A 22,290-nucleotide genomic window follows, 5' to 3' on the forward strand; every position below is an offset into this window, starting at 1 on the left:
GGCTGGGAACGGCGAACTGCGGCCACTGGGAGCTGCGGGCGGCCGCGTCTGCGGATGGTCAATGTAAAGAAACGGTCTTGCGGCCCGCCAGAGGATTACCCTGACAGGCCGCATTCAGCCTGCGGGCTGCAGGTTACCTACCACTGGGCTAGATCCTAGGTCATGTTGAAGTCAATAACAGATTTCCCATAGATTTCAGTGACACTAGGATCTGGACCGATATACTTTAGGTTGCACTTTCTTGCACTGAAAAGACAGGCTAGTGTCTTTCCTCTGTAGCCACATCAGTGCAGGGATTCCTTTGTTCTTGATCAGCTTCAGTTTTCAGGTACAAATTCCTTTAATATGGCCAAATTACATTAGCAACATAAAAAGAGAGATCCAGTTCCTTGATAATGACTAAAACACAAGGCTGAATTTTCCTCTTTGATGAGAGAGTGCAAACTTAACATTATCACAAATAGTAAATTAAATGCTGCATGTTCTTAGAATGAGTTTGAAGATCAACTGAACTGTCTGTCTTTGTTTTTACTTCTTGTGAGGGGAATGGAAGCAATTCAAAGATGTTGTTCAGGGTGGGGAAAGAATATTTATAGTTATCTACTATGTTCTGTATGATGAAATTAATATGGAGAGGAAACCCAAGGCATTTCTCCAAATCAGCAAGTAAAGCTCAATTACTTGCCTTTTGCCGATTGAAAATTGTAGTCTGTGGCTGTGGGGAAGCTATGGTATGTTGTATGGGCTGCTGAATGTGTGTGGTTGTTACCACTAGCCTTTTTTTGGTCTTACTATTTGTCACTGATGGTATCAACAATAAGACGAGGGCCTTGGCTACACTTGCAAGTTACAGCACTGTAAAGGCTCCCCCAGTGCTGTAACTCACTTCTCATCCACAAGGCATTTGCAGCGCTGTATCACTGTGGTTGCAGCGCTGCATGTACTCCACTTCTCCGAGAGGAATAGTGAGTATTGTGCTGTCGCTGCGGCGCCTTTGTGGCCACCCAATGCGCTGTGAATGGTCTCCAGAATTATTCGGCAGTGTCCCACAATGCCTGTTCTAGCCACTCTGGTCATCAGTTCAAACGCTACTGCCCTGGCCTCAGGTAACCAACCATGTGACCCACCCTTTACATTCCCCAGGAATTTTAAAAATCCACTTCCTGTTTGCTCAGCCCGGTGTGGTGTGGAGTGCTATCAGCAAATCTTTCCAGGTGACCATGCCTCCATGTGCCAAGTGAGCCCCAGCATGGAGCAATGGCGAGTTGCTGGACCTCATCAGTGTTTGGGGGGAGGAAGCTGTACAGTCCCAGCTGTGCTCCAGCCATAGGAATTAGGATACCTTCGGGAAGGTATCAAAGGACATGATGGAAAGGGGCCATGATCGGGATGCCCTGCAGTGCAGGTTTAAAGTGAAGGAGCTGCAGAGTGCCTACCGCAAAGCCCGTGACACAAACGGCCGCTCGGGTGCTCCCCCCGCGACCTGCTTATTCTACAAAGAGCTGGATGCGATACTTGGGGTTAACCCCACCTCTACTCCGAGCACCATCATGGACACTTCAGAGCCGGTGGCGGGGGGGGGGGGGGGGGAGAGGAAGAGGTGGAGGAGGAAAATGGGAGTGATGGTGGTGGGCTGGATGGAGACACCCCAGAATCCCTGGAGCCATGCAGCCAGGAGCTCTTCTCGATCCAGGAGGAAGGTAGCCAGTTGCAGCGGCCGGTACTTGGTGGAGGACAAACAGAAGAGCAGGTTCCCGGTAAGCAGTTTTTTTTTTTTCGGGAAGGAATTTTTTCGGTGCGGGCTCTTTGGGAGAGGAGGGTTAGGCATGCATGCCTAGATGCGGAATAGTGCATTGATGTGGTTTGACATTGCGGTAATCGGCCTCGGTAATCTCCTCGAATGTCTCATCCAGAACGTGTGCAATGCTCTTGCGCAGGTTTATTGGGAGAGCCACCGTGGTCCTTGTCCCAGCCAGGCTAACTTGTCCGCGCCACTGTGCCGTGAGGGATGGGGGGACCATTGCTGCACACAGGCAAGCTGCATATGGACCAAGGCGGAAGCCACATTGCAATAGAAGACCCTCCCTTGCTTCCCAGGTCACCCTCAGCAGTGAGATATTGTCCAGGATGAACTCCTGTGGAAAATGTTGGGACAGTGCTCAGTGTAGGTGCCCCCTGAAGCTGTTGGCTCTCCCCAAGGCACAGAAACCCAGAGGACAGTGCAGCCCTGAAACAATCAGTCCCCCTTACTCACCATTTTGAGGCTCCCTTGGGATATGTGTGCTCTGTTTCGGATGGGAAAATTATGCTATTGTTTAGACCCTGTGTGTTTTCTACTCCTTAAGTGCGGGGGGAATCATTACTCTGTCTGGTATAAACAATGCTGCCTCTGTTAAATGTTGCATTTTGCCTATACAGCTGCATCAACCTTGAGACCTCAGCCGTCCCTCTTATCGCCTGCTCAGAGACTGCAAAGATTCAGGAAGAGACTGCGAAAAAGCAAAGAAGACTGCCGCATCACTTCTTGCAGCATATCTATTAAAGAGAATGAGAAAGCACAGAACTGGAGGGAGAGAGAAAGCAGGATCTGCCAGGAAAACACAGTGTACCGGTGGCAAAGCACTGATAAGCTCATAAGCATCCTGGAGCGCCAAGCAGACGCTATCCAGGAGCCTCAGAGGTCCATGCCTGAGTGAAGCTTTCACCCTTCCCGTCACAAATATTATGGAGGGCAGAGCACGTGGATATAACCGCGGGGATGCTGTTTTCGGCCAAGTCCAGCTTCCCATACAGAGATCGCCAGCGGCCCTTAAACGGCCAGAGGCACACTCCACAGTCATTCGGCTCCGACTCAGCCTGTAGTTGAACTGTTCTTTGCTGTCAAGGCTCCCTGTGTAGGGTTTCATGAGCCACGGCATTAATGGGTAAGCGGGATCTCCAAGGATCACAATGGGCATTTCAACTTCCCCTACTGTGATCTTCTGCTCTGGGGAAAAAAGTCCCAGCCTGCATCTTCCTGAACAGCCAAGTGTTCCGAAAGATGCATGCGTCATGCACCTTTCCGGGCCAGCCTATGTTAATGTCAATGAAACGCCCATGGTGATCCACAAGCGCCTAGAGAACCATAGAGAAATAGCCCTTCCGATTAACATACTCGGATCCTAGGTGGGGTGGTGCCAGAATAGGAATGTGCGTCCCATCTATCGCCCCTCCACGGTTAGGGAACCCCATTTGTGCAAAGCCATCCACTATTTCCTGCATGTTACCCAGAGTCATGGTTCTTCTGAGTAGGATGCGATTAACGGCCTTGCAGACTTGCATCAACACGATTCCAACGGTCGACTTTCCCACTCCAAACTGGTTTACGACCGACCGGTAGCTGTCTGGAGTTGCCAGCTTCCAGATTGCAATAGCCACCCGCTTTTCCACTGGCAGGGCAGCTCTCAATCTCGTGTCCTTGCGCCGCAGGGTGGGAGCGAGCTCCTCACACAGTCCCATAAAAGTGGCTTTTCTCATCCGAAAGTTCTACAGCCACTGCTCGTCATCCCAGACTTCCATGACGATGTGATCCCACCACTCGGTGCTTGTTTCCCGAGCCCAAAAGCGGCTGAGAATGGTAGCGTAAGACCAGCCATGGCATTTTATCTACAGCATGATTACTACAGATCAAGAAAACAAGCTGGTTAAAATACCACCTGCCCGGTGCCACTTGTACTGCTGCTGGAGCTGCAATGGTAGGGCATCTTGAGACTAGAATCCACATTTGTTTTGTTTTATTATTTAAACTATATCCCCTTTTTCCATTAAACTTCACTGAACCTGCTGTGATTAGTAAGCAAATTTGGCAAGCAAACAAGAATCATGTCAGAAAGCAGAGCCTGAATGTGCTGTGCTCTCAATCATGCTTTTCCCACAGTTCTATTTACTTTGTTAAAATGTTGTAAAATATTTTTGAGACACAAAAATGGTGCAGAGGAAAGCTTTTTTTTTTTTTTTTTTATTATTAGCAATGTTTCCAAAAAAAAAAAAAATCCAGTCCCCTGTAATTACTGATGATCAGAAAATATATTCTCCCCTTCTGCCTCCCCCCGTTACTGAAAATTTCAATTTATCAGTTAAAAAAAGAAAAAAGGTTACTCGTGCTGTGTAGGAGAGAGTAAGAATTCCCCTTAATCCTTAGTAAGAATCAGAAACTTTATTTGTTTTACTACTGCTACTTGTAATAACTGTATCTCTACCTTGAGTATCACTGTGGGAATGAAACTGAAGTGTTCTTTGAGTGCTTGCTCATGTCTATTCAATATTAGGTGTGTGTGCTCGCCATGTGCACTGGTGCCAGAAGTTTTTCCTGCAGCAGTATCTGTAGGGGACCGGCTCTGGTGCCCTCTGGAGGGCGCCCGCATGGCACGGTATAAGAGGTGCCGCTGGCTCCCCCCACCCTCAGTTACTTCTTGCTGCCAGTGACAGTGCTGGAACATCTGCTGCTTCGGTTAGCATTGTTTCCTGCTCTGTTCTTGCAAACTTTTAAGCCCTGTAAAATAATTATACATAGTTAGTAGTTTTCTTAAACTCTCCGTTAGTCCCGAATGGGACCTAGCCGGGTGTCAGGACATGCCCCGGTCCTCAGGCTTTAAGCCCTGTGATCGCTGCGAATGGCCTATGCCAGTCAGTGATCCCCATACCAGCTGCCCAAGGTACTTAGGCGAAGGGCACATAAGTGACAAACGCCGTATCTGCAAGTCCTTCAAAGCTAGGATGAAGAAGGAGCGCGATATCTGCCTAAAAGCACTCCTAATGGAGTCGGCACTCACTTTGGCACCGGAGCAGCTGACTGACTCCGCACTGAGCACTGTGGCCTCTGTGTGCAGTGCAGCCCCAGTACCGTCCACGGACCACTGGTCTCCCTCCATGGCTCCGGTCAAGAAGCTGAAAAAGACTGTGAAGGGAAGATCTCCTACCTCTTGCAAGGGAAAGGAGAGAGCGGGGGTGCGAGCCAAGACCTGTGTCAGGCAGCTCAACATCCCTCTCGGGAATTCAGGACTCAGCTCAAGTTGAGCGGTGCAGCCCATCCCATGCCTTGCCTGCAACTCCAGATAGTGATGCAGGCCCCGGCCAGCTTCAGGTGCCGTTGAAGCCCTTCAAGCAGCTCAGGAGATCCTGACGCTCCCGGTGCTGCCCTCACTGGCTCCTCAGGTACCCCGGTCTTGGGGAAAACCCGCTTTGGGACCTATGCATGTGTCCCTACCTCAGCAGTACCGTTCCCCATCAAGAGGGACATCCTGCCAGCGTTTGCCCGCCTGGGCTTCCAAGAAGGAGTTCCGAGCGATCCTCGATGAGGACATGAATAGCCAGGGCAGCCCTCCAGGTGGCATCAGACGCTGCTGCCCGCACCATGGCTTCTGCTATCTCCATGTGGCTAGCCTCTTTGCTGCTCCTCTCTGTGTTGTCCACTGAGGCTCAGCAGTCAGTGCAGGTCCTGCCCTATTTATGGAGTAAACAGACAGCAAATTGCATGGTCTCAAGGACTCCTGCACCAGCATAAAAACTCTGGGTCTCTACGTCCCAGCCCCGGTGCGTAAGCGGTTCAAACCGCAGCAGCCACAGGGCCGGGGAGTGCGCCTCAGCAGGACCAGCCCCATAAATGAGCCAAGGGCTACAAGCACTGCCTGAACCACCTGTCTCCACCCTCTGCCCAGTCGGGCTTGACCCATAATAAACAGGGGACCAAACTGTCGTTTTGAGGGTGCGCCTGAGGGCGACCTACCAGCCTATTCCCTGGATCCATCCTTCCCTGTGTTCTTCAACTGCCTTTCCCTGTTCCTCCCTGCTGGATGGCTATAACCTTGGACTGATGGGTCCTTAGCACAGTAAAACAGGGTTATATCCTCCAGTTCCTTTCTACCCCCCCTTCCCACCTGTTTTCTCCATCCCTCTTCAGGGACCCTTCTCACAAGAGTCTCTTCGCGAAGGAGGTAAAGGAGTTACTACAGCTGGGTGTGGTGGAAGAAGTTCCTCTCGAGTACAGGAACAAGGGGTTCTATTCCGGGTACTTTTTAATCCCAAGGTCAAGGGCGATCTACGGCCCATCCTGGACCTGCGAGACTTCAACAAATACTTAAAGAAGTTAAAGTTCCACATGGTTTCCCTGGCTTCTATTATCCCCTCCTTGGATCCGTGAGACTGGTATGCCGCCCTCGACTTGAAGGATGCATACTTCCACATAGATCTTTCAAGGGCACAGACGCTTCCTCTGGTTTACGGAGTAGGAAGCCCTGAACCAGACTGACTTACCTGGCCAAATGGACGAGGTTTTCCCACTGGGCATCCAAGCATGGCATCTCTCCCTCGCGTTCTTCCATACAGGCTGTCCTAGACAACCTGCTCCGTTTGCAGAACCAAGGCCTGGTACACTCTTCCATTAGAGTGCATCTAGTGGCCATCTCCGCTTTTCACCTGCTGATCCAAGGACAGATGGAGTTTTCCCATGACATGGTCAGATTCTTGAGAGGGCTCGAGAGACTCTTCCCGAAGGTACAGACTCCTGTCCCCCAGTGGGATCTTAACTTGGTCCTCTCTAGGTTCACCACCCCACCCTTTGAGCTGCTGGGTTCCTGCTCCCTTTCCCACCTGTCATGGAAGGTCACGTTCTTGGTGGCAGTGACGTCAGCAAGATGGGTCTCTGAAATTAAAGCCTTGACCTCAGAACCTCCGTACGTGGTCTTCTACAAAGATAAGGTTCAGTTGCAGCCCCACCTGGCCTTCCTGCCAAAGGTGGTCTCCACCTTCCATATGAACCCCAGGACATCTTCCTCTTGGTGTTCTGTCCCAAACCACATAAGACTAGTGAGGAGAGGCGTCTTCACGCCCTGGACATCCAGAGGGCCTTGGCTTTTTACTTAGAACATACCAAGCCTTTCTGAAAATTGACTCAACTCTTCATCGCTACAGCAGATAGGATGAAGGGTTACCCGGTGTCCTTGCAGAGGATTTCCAATTGGATTACCTCGTGCATAAGGACCTGTTACGACCTGGCGGGGGTTTCACTGCCGCAAATTGTCAGAGCCCACTCGACGGGTGTGCAGGCATCTTTGGCGGCCTTCCTGGCACACGTCCCTACCCAGGACATCTGTAGAGCCGCAACATGGTCCTCTGTTCACACATTTACTGCTCATTATGCCATCACTCAGCAAGCCGGAGACGACGCTGGGTTTGTCAGAGCTGTGTTTCAATCTACATGTCCATGAACTCCTACCCACCTCTGGGGTACAGCTTTGGAGCCATCTAATGTGGAATGGACATGAGCAAGCACTTGAAGAAGAAAAGACAGTTACCTTTTCCATAACTGGTGTTCTTTGAGATGTGTTGCTCATGACCGTTCCACAACCCCCCCCCCCCCTTTTTGCCCACTGTCGGACTTTCTGGCAAGAAGGAACCGAGGGTGGGGGGAGCTGGTGGCGTGCCATGCAGGTGCCACTCCAGAGGGCGCCAGAGCCGGTCCCCTACGGATACTGCTGAGGGAAAAACTTCCGGTACCGGTGCATGTGGCGAGCACACAGATTTAATATGGAATGGACATGAGCAACACATCTCGAAGAACACCAGTTATGGAAAAGGTAACTGTCTTTTACCATACATACATTTTATCCTGTTGAAAAGCAACATGGACTGATGTCAGAATCAGTGGGCATGCAAGGATTCTCAAACTTTTTCGTAGTTTGGACGACATTGTAGAAGTGTCCCACTAACCAAGTCTCCTGTCAAGCAACAATCACAACCTCTATGTGGCAGCTTCAGCAATTACGGAAATGGAAAAATATTAAGAAACACAATTTTAACTTATTTTTAACTCCTTGCTGAGATTTAATAACTGGAAACAAGAATTGGTACTAACCCCATATGACCATCCTACTATCCATGGACAACAGGGGTTTGATAGCGGAAGTTTCTGTCATGCATTAGAATGATGCAAGTAGTAATTGTGGTTTCACTTGTATTGCATTTGTCACTTGAGACCTGAATCCATGTCAACGGAACGAAGGTTTTCCCCTCACTGATGCATTGTCTTTTGTATGCTTGAATTGAAATGTACTTTTCACCTTATAATAAAAAAGCAAATTCTATTGTTTTAAATAGGCTAATTATTTTTGCTTGCTTTTTTCCTATTACAGTTGGAGTCATTTCAGTTCATTAGCTAAATACTAATTTACACAACCACCTAAATATTTTATAATCTCCCATATAAATACTGGTTTTATATTTTATTTTTTTCAAACAGCCTAGAGCTTCAACACATCCTTAGAAAATTTCATTAGCAGTTCCCATGTTCTTTCTGTAGGACTGTTGTTTGATATTATTTTTTACTATTCTATGTGTAGATAACTAGAATGCAGCATCATGAGTGTTGGGCTTAGTTTATATTTATTTTAGGACATGCAAATAACTTGTTTACTTTTCTTGATGAGTTGGAGGGCGGGGGTTGCCGTTTTCATTAGTCTGTTCAGAACATGGCATGGTTAATTGCTTGGGTCTTTTTAAATTAAAAAGAAAAAAATGCCTAAGAGAAGGCCTGACCTGGTCTTGGCCACGTTTTGTCTAGGGCTCTTGTATTGCCAAGAGAATATTATGTAACTACGTTACCAGGGGAAATTATTTGTTATAATTAAGTGTGTTAAATACTGTTCTGCTCTAGACTCCTTGGGCATAATCTCCACTCTGTTATATTTCTAAAGAAAAAAAAAAAGTCACTTAGAGTATTAAGGATATTCATGAGTTTTGCACGTTCATAGTTTGAACATGGCAGCTCTCATGAGGTTACACTGATGTGAGCCAAAGTACTCTTATGTCCTGTTCAGAGGAGGTTGTGCATTCCTCCACTGTTGTCTGCTCCAATTAATGGTTATTTGTGTTGACTGTGTAATAGTACAACTATATAATATGGTACAGTTTTTCTCTATAAAAATACTTAGAAATATAAGTATAGGTAACTAGTTTAACGCATAATGCCTGATAGCTGTTTGGGTGAAAGAGGCTTGCATATCAAAATCTAATGGAAAGTTGGTATAAGTTAGTGTTATATTGTGTGTTCTAGAGTGAAATTTTCTAGAGGAGAAAAAATCTGCTTGGTGTTCAGTAATATACTCCACCACTCCAAAAATATAACACCTAGAAAGTAGTAAACTAAACTGGAACATGGACACAGTTACTGCTGTTTTAGTGCTTCATATGCTGACTTCTGAGTTGACTTTATGAGCTGTTCTAAAAATATTTTCTCTTGGTGTCAACTTGCTGTTTTTAAGCATTTGCTTAATGTGCCAACTGCCTGCACTGCTGTATTTTTAATTGGAAATTGTCAGGTACCACCTCTTCTCTTGCTTACTCTTTTTTGCCACTGGCATCACAGTTTTCCACTTGCTTGCTTTACTGTGAATATCATCAAGGATTTCTGCCTCATTTAATAACTTCTACCCAAGATCTGCTGTTCCATCTGTAAGACATTCATTAACATTTTTCAGCATCAGCACCTTCACAACCTCACATCCTTTCATTTTTCCTTTTCATGTAATTGATATCCGAGGTACTGCAAGTTTCCCATTGCTCTGCTTGTAAGATTGGGGAAGGTAGGGACCCACTCTTGTTTCCCTGCAGTGGTGCTCCAATCTGTTTGGTATTTCAGAGTTAGTAGTATTAGTTTCACTAATATTGCCCTTGATAGTCTGATTTTCCTTCATGTGCTCCTCTCTGAGCATCAGCAGCCATGAGCTGGGAAGGATGTAGAGAGATGCAGTGGGCAGAAAATGGTCATTTATGCCTTGGCAGAGGAATCCCTTAATGCCACAGGAGTACTGTGTCTGCAGGTTCTTTGCTTCTTGAATGTTTTCTGCTCCAGCTCCAAATGGACCTTTTTCATCATTAGGAATAAGTGATGTGGCAGGCTGGTAAATTGTAGGAAAGCTATCTTTTTTCATTAGTTATGCTGAATGGCTTGTGTTGCATAATGATGCTCCACAATGTTATGTACAAGAAACCTGGGCCTGATTTTTTTTCACCTCACCTACTAGTGTTCTCCTGAACAAAGTCCCCCCTGAAGTCTGACTTTTTTGTTTTCCAGTTCCATTCATTATACTACAAACTACAGGTAATGGTAGAGCTACGAATAGAACTCTGGTTCCCAGTCTTGTTCTTTCTTTATTAGATTATGGAAGTCTGTATACCAGCTACACTTTAATAGATGAACAGTGTCTATTACTTGTCTTCTATGAGAACTTTGAGTAAGCAGGCCAGTTCTATGTGTATTATAACCTTCATCCATAGTGAACCTGTTAGCTGAATTTAGCAAAAATCTCTGGCTGACTGCACAATTGACTTAAAACATTATAGTAAAAAACTGTCCTTCGACACTTTTGCTTCCCTATTGGCAAGGCAGCTTTTGAATATGTTCCTCCATTTGCAGTAGATTGTGATAGAAATGGCTGCAGCATGGATATAGTCTGGTGAGCTGTGCAAGAGACTTGGAATTAGGAGCTTTTTCATTCTAATTCCAGTTTTGCTGGTGACTTCCTGTGTGGCTTTGAAATCTTGTTTTTGGTTGGTTGTGTGTTCTGTGAAATGGAGATCACATCACCTAATTATCTACTGCTTAAGGCAGAGGTGAGCAAACTATGGCCTGGGGGCCACATCTGGCTCTCCAGACATTTTAATCTGGCCCTCGAGCTCCTGTTGGGAAGAGAGGTCTGGCGCTTGCCCCGCTTCGGCAGTCCAGCCAGGGAGCGGGGTTGGGATCTTGTCCAACTCCGCATGGCTCCTGGAAGTAGCACGTCCCCACTCCGGCTCCTATGTGTAGGGGTAACCAGGGGGCTCCACCCACCCCCAAGCGCTGCCCCCACAGCTCCCATTGGCCGGGAACCACAGCCAAAGGGAGCTGCAGGGACGGTACCTGCGCACAGGGCAGCGCACAGAGCCGCCTGGCTGCGCCTCCGCATAGGAGCTGGAGTGGGGGCATGCCGCTGTTTCTGGGAGCTGCTTGAGGTAAGCGCTGCCTGGAGCCTGCCCCAACGCTGATCCCCCTCTCGCCCTCTGAACCCCTCGGTCCCAGCCCAGAGCACCCTCCTGCACTCCCAATTCCTCATCCTCAGCCCCACCCCAGAGCCTACATCCCCAGCCGGAGCCCTCACACCCTCCTGCACCCTAACCCCATTTTTGTGAGCATTCATGACCCGCCATACAATTATTTCCATACCCAAATGTGGCCCTTGGGTCAAAAAGTTTGCCCATCCCTGGCTTAAGGTGATTGTGGGGGCTAAATAGCCAATGTTTGTACATTGCTTTGAAGACGTAAAAGAACTATAAATATTAACCCAATATTGTTAATAGATTAAAAGAAGGGATCATTCGGTCACAATGTGATCACCTGTATAACAGAGGTCATAGGACTTCCCTGGATTAATTCTTGTTTGAGAACGCCTGCTCTAGTTCAAACTTCATTGTACTGCAAAACCCCTTTGACAACAAAAAATACTACACAACCCCAGGAGGGGGGACCAAAGCCTGAGCCCACCTGAGCCCCAGGCCGCAGGGGCCAAAGCTGAAGTCCAAGCCTGTAACCTGAGCCTCCCCACCCAGAGCTGAGGCCATTGGGCTTTGGCTTTGGCCCTGGGCAGTGGGGCTCGGGCTTTGGTTCCAGGCCCCAGAAAGTCTAACGCCAGCCCTGGCGACCCCATTAAAATGGGGTCGCAATCCACTTTGGGGTCCCGACCCATAGTTTGAGAACCCCAGAAGGCCTATATTTTAGAAAAACATCCAATCTTGATCTAAAAATTGCCAGTGGTGGAGAATCTACCTCAACCTTTGGTAAATTGTTCCAGTGGTTAATTTCCCTCACTTGTTAAAAATGTACACCTTATTTCCAGTCTGAATTTGTGTCGCTTCAGCTTCTAGTAGTTGGATCTTTTTATATCTTTGTTTTCTAGATAAAAGAGCCCTCTATCAGATTTTTTGTTTGTTCCCCATGTAGGTACTTGTAAACTCCTTAACTTTCCCTTTGTTAAGCTAAATAGGTAGACTTAAGGAGCACAGTCACTATGACCTGTTTTCCAATATTTTAATTATTCTTAGGGGTTGTGTCCTGCACCCTTTCCAATTCATCAGCATCTTTCTTGAACTGTGGATACTAGAACTGGCCACAGTATTCATAGAGTATTTATTATTTGGGTTGGAAGGGACCTCAGGAGGTCATCTAGTCCAACCCCCTGCTGAGGACCAATCCCCAACTAAATCCCCAAATGGTCCCCTCAAGGATTGAACTCACAACCCTGGGTTTAGCAGGCCAATGCTCGAACCACTGAGCTATCCCTCCCCCCTAAAAAAATTGAGTCCAGCCCCCTGCCTTCACTAGCAGGACCAAGTACTGATTTTTGCCCCAGATTCCCAAGTGGCCCCCTCAAGGATTGAACTCACAACCATGGATTTAGCAGGCTCAAACCACTGAGCTATCCCTACCCCCCAGTATTCCAGTTGTATAGAGGTAATATAACTCCTTACTCCTACTTGATAGTCTCCCATTTATATATTAATGGGTTGCATTAGCCCTTATGGCCACAGTGGGAGCTCATGTTTAGCCAATTATCCACCATGACCCCCCAAGTCCTTTACAGAGTTACTGCTTCCCTGTAAGTATGGCCTACATTCTTTGATCCTAGATATGACTTTATGCATATTGTTTGCTTGTGCCCATCTTACCAGGAGATCTAGATCACTCTGTTAGTGACCTGTCCTCTTCCTTAGTTACCTCTACCCCAATCTTTGTGTCATCTGCAAATTATTACTGAAGAAACTGCTAATGTAGTAAAAGGAACTCTGAATTCTTGATAATCTTTATAGGTAGTATTTATAATTTAATAGTTTATTTTACAGCACCCAGGAGTGTGGGCAGCATCTTGCAACACACACAAAAAGGCATGGTGCTGGCCCCAAGTTTCTTAAACTGATATTTTACATAAAGGTTGTAGCGAGACAATTAGGGAGCAGTTCGGAATGGGGGCAGGGAGAGAGGGGGTTATCAACAATAGGATTGACCCTACTAATACAAGACAATAACTTGGAGTTTTTTTTTTTAAATAAAACGAATTCTTGTAGGTTTCAGGCTAATTATGGGTCTTGAGGGATTTTAATAAGAGGATCTTATGGACCAGTTTAGGAGAGGCTTGCTGTGCCTACAATGCTGAATGGAAAAAGGCATGGAGATATTTTTTAGGGAGCCTAGATACAAAGTTTGTTTGCTTCCCCATCTGTCTTGGTGCTTACGGTTTTTATCACCAGAACACCTCACAACATTAGTGCATTTTTATTTTCATAATATTATCTTCATTTTACAGATGGTAAACTTAGGCACAGAGTAATACAAGGTGCATAAGAAGAGAAGAATCTAGGAATTGAGCTCAGGTCTCCTGAGCCCCCCTGACCAGTGGTCTATCTACTAGAAAAGAAGTGGTTTCAGACCCTCATCTCACAGCTTGATTACTTTGTTTTTAGCTGTGTGGACAAAACAAACTAAACAGACCATAGCAGTGTTGTGGAGGAAGAAGTGACAGGATCTAGACATGATCCATATGTGAGGAAGAAGGAGGGAATGAAGAGAACTTCCATAATAGGGAAGGTGGTGGTTTGTTAAACAGTGCCAGAGTTGAGTGATGAGGATTCCAGAGGAAAGATAAGAAATTTGAAGCTAAATTATCATAGTTTCTTATTAGCTACTTATTGTGTGGATGGTAAGGAGACCCAAGTTGAAATGATGGGCAAATCTTTTCCACTGATTCTTCGTCATCCAACTGATGCATTCAATATGAGGCACAATTCCTCTCCCATTTGAAGAAGGAAGTGCAGAGGGTAAAGTAATCTTTAACTTGTATTTCCATAATTAAATTCAGCACAATAAAACCATGCAACTTGGAAAAAAATTTCTACATTCGAAATGTGCTAAAACCACCCCCATGGGCGCTTAATTGCACTTAAGCGCACACAAGTTTAATTGAAAGAAACAACAAAGTGGTTGCCCTTTAGCCACACAGCAGTCTGTTCCAGGTTGTTTCACTAACTAATATATTGTGCAGTACATATCATGTCAGTTTCACTATTTATCAAGTATACGTCATTATCTAAAACATAGAAAGGACCCATAAAACTCAGCAACTAACTGTGCAAACAAAAAGTAAATGGTTGTCAGTTTTTAACATATAGCTATATGTACAGCATATAACTAATCACTTTCAATTAGCAAATTCTTACTACTTTTATAAGTAGCCAGGCTTCAGTGATATGATTTGCTTGGCCAGGTCACTGATCATGTAACGTATGTCAGTTCAGCTTTGCATGAATGCATTGCTTCCCTGGGGAAAATGGGCATGGTATGTCTTATGGTAACTCAGTGAAAATGTAAAGCACAAATAGCAGTAGGTTGCAGTTTAAAGGATGATATGAAGAGATTCTTGTAAATGATCATGCACATATGTCATGTTTGTTGTAGTGTATGTTCAGTAGTTAAAATATGTGCACGGAAATCATGCAAAGTGAAATACACACAGACAATCAAATACTAAGAATTCAAAAATATACATAAGGAAATAAACTGTCAATCATTCAGGGAAGAGATTTTTAAAAAACAATGATCTGAATTTTGTTAACTGAAAATGGCTTTAATTAAGATTATTTGATTTAGTGATTTTGTAATAATGCTAACTTTCAAGATTTTTTTTAACAGATGTAAACATATTACTGAATAACTTATTTTAGTTGCACGTGCCTTATTACAAACATATAGAAGTGTTTTTTTTCCTGTCTGATGCTTGCAATAGAGAATTGCAAGGCCCTGATAATGATCTTACATCATGATAAAAGGTTACATAAATGTATCTTGGCATTTTACAAACTCCATTTAAGTAACTGCCTAGCATGAAGTGACTAGCATCGTCAGACCAACTAATGTTAGCACATCATAGGATTTGTGTGGGTGGGTGGGTAAGGTTATTCATATATTCATTTTAGTGGTGGAACACCAAGAGAAATCTCTAAATGGAAATTCTAAGGTGGGTTTTAGTTATACCGTGTCTAACTTGGAATTTGGCCTGTAGGATTGCCAACTGCCTAATCACACAAACCCAAACGCTCTTGCCCCGCCTTGGAACCGCAGCCAATGGGAGTTGCGGGGGCGGCGCTTGCAGGAGCGGTGCAGGACCAGGGTAGGCAGGGAGCCTGCCTTAGCCCCGCTGCGCCACCGCCCGAGGTTGGGAGATGGGAGCAGCCACCCAAGCTTCTCGCCTCCCCCCCTCTCAGCCTGGAGCCGGGGAGAAGGGGCAGCCATCCAGACTTCTCGCCTCCCTGAGCTGTGAGACTCCAGGCAGCAGCCTGTCTGAGAATGGGGAGCTGTTGGCAGCCAGTCTTGAAATTGATAAGACGGCAGCCAATGTAAGTAACTACACCAACATAAGCGCTGTGCCTCTCATGGAGGTGTAGTTACTTTGTCGGTGTAGTAGGGCACTTACATCAGTGGGACAAGGCTGCAGTGTGTACACTGATAATTCGGTTAATGTAAGCTACCTTATGTTGGCCTAACTTTAGTGTAGACCAGGCCATAGTCCTGAAACTGCCTCTGCATAGGCACAGGAGTAGAGTTGCCAGGTGCCCAGTTTTTAACCGGAATGCCCGGTTGAAAAGGACCCTGGCGACTCCAGTCAGCACCGCTGACCGGGCCGTTAAAAGTCCAGTCAGCAGTGCAGTGGGGCTCCGTGCGGCTCCCGGAAGCAGCAGCATATTCCCCCTTCGGCTCCTATCCGTAGGTGCAGCCAGGGGGCTCTGCACGTTGCCCCAGCCCCAAGCGCTGGCTCTGCAGCTCCCATTGGCCGGGAACCATGGCCAATGGGAACTGCGAGGGCAGCACCTGCAGACGGGGCAGCACGCAGAGCCACCTGGCTGCGCCTCTGTGTAGGAGTCAGAGCGGGGACATGCTGCAGCTGCTGCTGCTTCCAGGAGCTGCTTGACGTAAGCACCGCCTGGAGCCTGCCCCCCACCCCAGCTCGGATTCCTCCCCCCCCAAACTCCTTGATGCCAGCCCAGAGCACCCTCCTGTACTCCAAACCCCTCATCCCCAGCCCTATCCCAGAGCCCGCACCCCCAGCTGAAGCCCTCACACACTCCGCACTCCAACCACTTGCCCCAGCCCAGAGCCCCCTCCATCACTCTGAACCTCTCAGCCCCAGCTTGGAACTCCCTCCTGCATCCCAAATCCGTCATCCCTGTCCCCACACCAGAGCTTACACCCCCAGCCAGAGCTTTCACCCCCAACCCCCTTCCCCAGCCTGGTGAAAATGAGTGAGTGAGGGTGGGGAGAGTGAGCGACGGGGGCGGGGGGAATAGAGTGAGCGGGTGCGGAGCCTCAGAGAAGGAGTGGGGCCTCAGAGGTGGGACGGGGCAAGTGTGTTCGGTTTTGTGTGAATAGAAAGTTGGCAACCCTACACAGGAGTCTACCTGCTGGAGGCAGTTGCAGGATTGGGAACTGAACAGGCAATGAGCACACAAATATTGGGGTCTGAGAATGAGATGCAATAAAGGTGACTGATCAGATGGTGAAGTTCTCTGCTTGTCTTGTGATTCCCTATTTTTTTACTCCATTTTCTTTTCTCTCTCTCTCCTCCCTTTTTGTAGGGTTACCATATTGAACAAATAAAAAAAGAGGACCCTCCACGGGGCCTGGCCCTGCCCACTTCCCACCCCCAGCCCCGCTCCAACTCCGCCCCCTCCCACTCCCAGCCACGTGAAAAGGGCTGCCGAGCGCTACCGGCTTCACGGTTTGCCAGGCAGCTCCCAGACCCTGCGCCCCAAGCCGGCGCTTCCCCAGCGCAGCTGGAGCCCGGGAGGGGAAGCGCCCAGCCGGGGGTGCAGGGTCTGGAGGCTGCCCGGCAAACCGTGAAGCCGGTAGCGCTTGGGCTTCGGGCAGCCCCTATGCCTCCGGACCCTGCGCCCCCGGCCGGGCACTTCCCCTCCCGGGCTCCGGCGGCGCAGGGTCCGAAGGCATGGGGGCTACCCAAAGCCCGTAGCGCTCGGCTCTTAAACAGAGCTGAAGAGTCAGGGAAGGAGCAGAGCCGCCGCGGCCGGAGGCTCTGCTCCTCCCCTGACTCTTCGGCTCTGTTTAAGAGCCGAGCGCTACCGGCTTCGGGCAGCCCCCATGCCTCCAGACCCTGCGCCGCCGGAGCCCGGGAGGGGAAGTGCCCGGCCGGCGGCTCAGGGTCCGGAGGCAAGGGGGCTGCCTGAAGCCCATAGCGCTTGGGCAGCTCGGCTCTTAAACAGAGCCGAAGAGTCAGGGGAGGAGCAGAGCAGCTGCGGGAGGGGAAGTGCCCGGCCGGCATTTTCCGGGACATGTTCGGCTTTTTGGCAATTCCCTACGGACGGGGGTTTGATTGCCGAAAAGCCGGACGTGTCCGGGTAAAACCGGATGTATGGTAACCCTACTTTTTGTATCTGTTGGCAAATAAAATAGGAAAACTTGTTGGTCTTGTGTATGGTATGGTGGCTGTATACTTCTGTTTTGCTTCACACTGAAGCATACTGCTATTTCCTTAATTCTGTTGCTCTGTTATTCTTGGTCTGTGCTTTGGAAAGAAGCAGCATGTTCCCTCTGAAACCAAACTTGAAGAATTACAATAGATGCCTTGTATAAAACACCTGCACAGTAGGAAATGAAACAAAACTTTCTAGCTCTCACTGCTGCATGCCGAGTTTGCTATTGTGGTTCCTGCCAGTAAACAAAAGCAATCAATTAACAGAGTGGAAATAAATTGTTTACAGGATGTTTTCTGTATGAAAGGAAGGAAAAGTGCCTTTTACGGAGATCAGCCCATTGTGTTGGGGATATTGCAAGTTAAATTAAGTTTAGCTTTCTGGTTAAACTTAAAGCTCAGTGGTTTGAACATTGGCTTGCTAAATCCAGGGTTGTGAGTTCAATCCTTGAGGGGGCCACTTAAGGATCTGGGGCAAAATCAGTACTTGGTCCTGCTAGTGAAGGCAGGGGGCTGGACTCAATGATTTTTCGGGGTCCCTTCCAGCTCTATGAGATAGAAATTAGCAGCAAAATACATGTAATCATTTCAGCCCTGTTTTTGAGAGAGGTTCTGAGCAACCCATGTTAACTGTTGAAATCAAAGGAGTTGTTGGGTATTCAGCCTCTGTCAGGATCAGTCCCCAACCACTACATTTGTGTTTTTAGAACTAGATTACCTGTAGACAGTGCATTTTTAAAATAAAAACTAGGAATTTGTAGCGCATGAGTATCTCAATACTTTATGTAATAGTAAAACCACCTTGAAAATGTCTTATTTATTGCTTCAAATTGCTTTGCAGGGCCCGCTTTCCAGCTGGCAACCTTTGAAATACAATCTTCTTCACTACCACACACACAAAAAAATAAAAAGCCATAGTCAGATTTTCCCCAAATAATGGCTTAAAGTTCATGGAGTATGCTTTCTTTAGTTTGGCATGACTCATAAAATATATTAAATGTGATTCTGGTTAGAAATGTAGTGGTAATTCTTCATCAGTGAGTTTGTCAATGTTCAATTTACAAGTTAAACCATGTCTTCTTTTATTTTTCCTAGCAGCCAACTGTATTACTTCAATCCATGATTAATCACATGATTTTCATTCTGTCTCTTTTGTATCCTCCGTAGCACCCGCCATCATTATTACCAGCAAAGATTGTGAACTTACTAGCTTTGAATTCTGATGATGAAGCAATAAGCATTATAAAGTAAGCGGACTTTCTTGAAGATCTATTAACTGGAAGTGCAGACAATAATAAAAAGTTCTAATAGTAAAATAAGCAGGTATGACACAGGCATGCATGGAGTAGATATAGTCCTTGACAAGGTGAAATTTTTAGTTAAGCATTTTTCTACTATAACATTTTAAAGTGGAAATCTATTATAATAATTCTACTTTTTATGTCCATTCTTCTACTCCATGTCTTAAAAGCATTTAATAGTTGTACATCGTAAAAACACCAAAATATATAATTCGAATTATGGCAGTGAAGATGCTAAAGAGCAGTTTACTTAAAATATAGCTAAAAGCCAGAAATTCTAGCATAAGGCTACCAAAATATAAATTAGACTATATTTTAAGAAGCAATGTATCATGGTAAGAATGAGTCCCTTTTCCCCACACGATGGTTCCAGTGCTCTGGACGGAAAGCCTAACTCCCGAGTGTTTCTACCCAAACCAGTGAAAAGTGGCGGGGGCTGGGTTTTTGATTTTGGAAACTGGAATTGAAAGTGTGCACTCTCCTGACATGTTTGATGAATGGACCTCAGTGGTGCTGTTGCTAAAACTTTATGCCTCTTAATTCCCTGATTAAAGTTATTCTAGAGTTTTATATAAAAGGCATTTTCTTAAGATCTGAAAAGGAAGGAGTTTGTTTTGTTCAAATCTCAACCTATATGCCATGCACCCTATCCTCTTATGTTTTATTCTTTTGTTGAATCCTGCTGTTTCTCACTTTCTAGTTGTGGTTCTAAAGCAAGTATATCTAATGCAACCTGGGGATCCAGGATGTTTTGATGTTCTACTACAAACAGTCTTAAAATCACTTTCAAGAAGTCATCCAGACATGTTTTCGGCCTGTTTTCTAACTCTCTAGGCCTTTCTCAGGGTTTTCCCTCAGACTTTGTCTACACTGGCAAGTGAAAGACTTTTGTTGTTCAGAGGTGTTAAAAAAACACCACTCTGAAACACAAAAGTTTTGTCGACGACAAGTGCCGGTGTGAACCGCGCTTTGTCGGCAAGAGCACTCTCCTGCCGACAATGTTATCTCTTCTCGTTGGGGGTGGAAGTGTTTTTGTCAGTGGGAGAGCTGTAGCGGAGCAGCCGTGAGGGTACTTTTATTTCAATTGTAGATGTTTATCAATATTCTGAGTAAGGGATTTTGTAGACCAGTCCTAAAATGTTTGTGGAACACTAAACTTAATCTAAAGTAGTTAGGGGGGAGGGATAGCTCAGTGGTTTGAGCATTGGCCTGCTAAACCCAGGGTTGTGAGTTCAATCCTTGTGGGGGCCACTTAGGGATCTGGGGCAAAATCAGTACTTGGTCCTGCTAGTGAAGGCAGGGGGCTGGACTCGATGACCTTTCAAGGTCCCTTCCAGTTCTAGGAGATGGGATATCTCCATTAATTTATATTTATTTATTTAATTCCTTTTCTTTTCAGTCATACCCACTTAAAATAAACTTTCTTTCTCAGGAAGTATTCTGGATGAGTTTTAGATAAAAAATATTCTAACCTGTGGAGAAAGTCTAATGCTTGTCTCATGGCTGGCAGTCTCATAAAAAGCTACATAATCTTCTAAATACTACTTCACCAGATAATTAATTGATACCATTTTCTAGCACAAAAATCAGCAATCTAGGAGCCTTCTTTGAGAGTTGAGGCACATTCTAGAAGTATGCACTGAATGGAAAAACCTCAACATATCATGTAGGAAGGAGGAAACTTGCTAGCCTGAAACATTTAGAAATCAATGAGTCATGGCTTAAAAAAAAAAAATATTGTCTTGAAAATCATACAATTAAAATAAAAAAGGACTTCTATCTTAGCCTTCTGGCATCTGAGCCTTTAGAGTAAATTCAAGTCATGTTTTCAAGCTTTTTCTCCAACTATGAGGGCTAGGGACTTACCCAAAATGACAAAAAGAGGCAAAAGCTGAGATTCTCATGTAATTACATGCCTCTAGGATCTGGGGCTTTCAGAGAAACCTCAAGCACTGCAAGACTTATGGTACAATTGTGAGCGTTTGCAAAACTGCATTGTGGTCATCTATGCGTTCTTTTTTAAGCGTTGCAAAACTGTGTTGCTATATTGTATTGGAAACAAATTTTTTAGTAACATCTTTTAAACTGCTCTCAATATGTTTTAAGATGAAGATGTGTATTACATTGTATACAAATATATTATTTATGTCGGGGTGAAAGTAGAAATAGGGACTTACTGGTACGGGGCTGGGTTGGGGCCAGCTCTGGCCAGGGCTATTTAAAGGGCCCAGGACTCCCCTGCTTCTACTGCCCTGGCCCTTTAAATAGCCCCCGGAGTCCTGGGGTAGTGGCGGCGGGGCTCCGGCGGCTATTTAAAGGACCAGAGCAGTAGAGGCAGAGGGAGCCCCGGCCCTTTAAATAACCCCCGCTGCCGCTACCCCAGAGCTCTAGCAGCAGGGCTCTGGCTGCAATTTACAGGGCCTGGGGCTCCAGCCGCTGCTGGGAGTCCCAGGCCCTTTAAATTGCCGCCTGGGGAAGCCGGGCCGCCCCGGTACGGCGCACCAGCTCTTGCTGGCTTACTTTCACCTCTGATGTATGTATAGAGATAAAGCTGTTTCTTCTGGGAAAATAACTTTTGAATTCAAAGCTAATTGAACAGAGTTTATAATATCTTTTTAGTCTCAGGTTAATTCTATTTTGAGAGGGTTTCTCAGTGGTCTTTTTTTTGTTTGACTCATGCCGACTTTGTTTTCTTTATTTGTAATGACTATATTTACACTCATGTTCACTTTTATTACTCTCCCTATATGGTGATTGGGTGATGGTCACTGTTTGCTATTTCCCATGATTTGTAATTTCTGGGAGCAGTGAATCGTATTGCAGAATTAGTTTTCTTACCTCTGATTTTGTTTTCTCTTACTAATTTGAACAGATCCTCCCTATGCTTATCCCATATTCTGTGTATACTTGGCTTAGTCTGTGATTCTCTTTTGTCTTTATTTAAATTGGGACAAAGAGTTACATATGTTACACTGATATCAATACCATGCTTTTATGTGTATGTGTATGTTCAGTTTACACTGTAATCTAGTTTTGAAAGTATTTGACTGGGGTGTGTGTAATTGGTATAGCAAACACAGTAGCAGGGAAAGCTTTCAGAGGAATTTTGCTGCACTGGACAGAAATACCCATGAGTTTAGACTTCAGTCCAGAGAAGTGGATCATTCTATGAGCAAAATTACAGATGAGAGAACTAATTTTGCCAGTCAGTCCTACTTTTTGCTATATAATCTGATGTATTCCAGTGTTGTTTAAAACTTGGCAACATCTATTTTTCATGTACTTCTACTCTATACACATTTTCTGGTGAAGTTACTCTATTTAATGTACTTCTGATGGGTTTAATATAACGCCAACAGATCCCGGTAATCGGCGAGCAGGATTGAATTTAGGACCTCTGAAATTTAGTATACGAGTCTGTATTGCAGGGGTCTGCAACCTTTCAG

The 22,290-nt window shown here is 45.9% G+C and overlaps 1 protein-coding gene across 11 annotated transcripts in view; it reads left to right on the forward strand.

The window, feature by feature from the left end:
• SIPA1L2 (signal induced proliferation associated 1 like 2) overlaps nucleotides 1-22,290 on the forward strand; it is a 244,219-nt gene that overhangs the window by 40,745 nt on the left and 181,184 nt on the right. Inside the window, exon 1 of one of the 11 annotated variants that reach the window (XM_054022993.1) lies at nucleotides 18,773-18,790. The exons of the other annotated variants lie outside the window; for them this stretch is intronic. The gene's annotated coding sequence lies outside the window, so the exon portion shown is untranslated. Of the gene's footprint in view, nucleotides 1-18,772; nucleotides 18,791-22,290 lie in introns of those variants that run through there. 11 annotated transcript variants of the gene reach the window in all.

The sequence above is a fragment of the Malaclemys terrapin genome, chromosome 3, assembly GCF_027887155.1.
Source record: "Malaclemys terrapin pileata isolate rMalTer1 chromosome 3, rMalTer1.hap1, whole genome shotgun sequence".
NCBI lineage: Eukaryota > Metazoa > Chordata > Testudines > Emydidae > Malaclemys > Malaclemys terrapin.